The sequence below is a fragment of the Octopus bimaculoides genome, chromosome 2, assembly GCF_001194135.2.
Source record: "Octopus bimaculoides isolate UCB-OBI-ISO-001 chromosome 2, ASM119413v2, whole genome shotgun sequence".
NCBI lineage: Eukaryota > Metazoa > Mollusca > Cephalopoda > Octopoda > Octopodidae > Octopus > Octopus bimaculoides.
Genome location: NC_068982.1, coordinates 25,405,268 through 25,405,929, shown reverse-complemented (window position 1 = coordinate 25,405,929; position 662 = coordinate 25,405,268).

The following is a 662-nucleotide window of genomic DNA, read 5'->3' as shown; positions in this document are numbered from 1 at the left end:
CGAAGAAAGCATATTAAGAATGCATTATTATTAATTATTATTATTATTATTATTATTATTATTATTATTATTATTATTATTATTATTATTATTAATTAATTAATTAATTAATTTATTTATTTATTTTAAAATACACATTATAATGAAGTAAAATACTTTTTATTCAAGTTAAACATTTCGTAAAATATAAGAGCTACAAACTTTTCAGTATGTGTAGAAAATACTTTTGAACTACGATATTTTTAACACATCTGAAAATAAATCTCTCCCCAATTGCCATATTATATTATCAAGTGTCACAAAAACAATCTGCCGCAACAAAAATTCAGAATTCTATGGTCGGTTATCTTTTATACGGTCGATTATCGGAACTGTCAAGCTGCCTCATATATCAGGTCCATTTACACAGTAAACATACCATATTCTCAGCTAGAAATGGATACCCGGTCTCACACACTGTGTAGTAAAAATTTGCTATTCAGCAACTCATTATAATGATATATAGAGGTGAATTAGTGAAAGCGTCGGAAAATGAACAGCTATATTTCTTCCGGTTTCTCTTCCGGCTCAAGTGTTCAAATGCGGGCTGAGTATTATTTGTACATCGAAATGCCATGAAATACTAATAGACAGAAATAGACGCATTCCATGTTACAGTTACA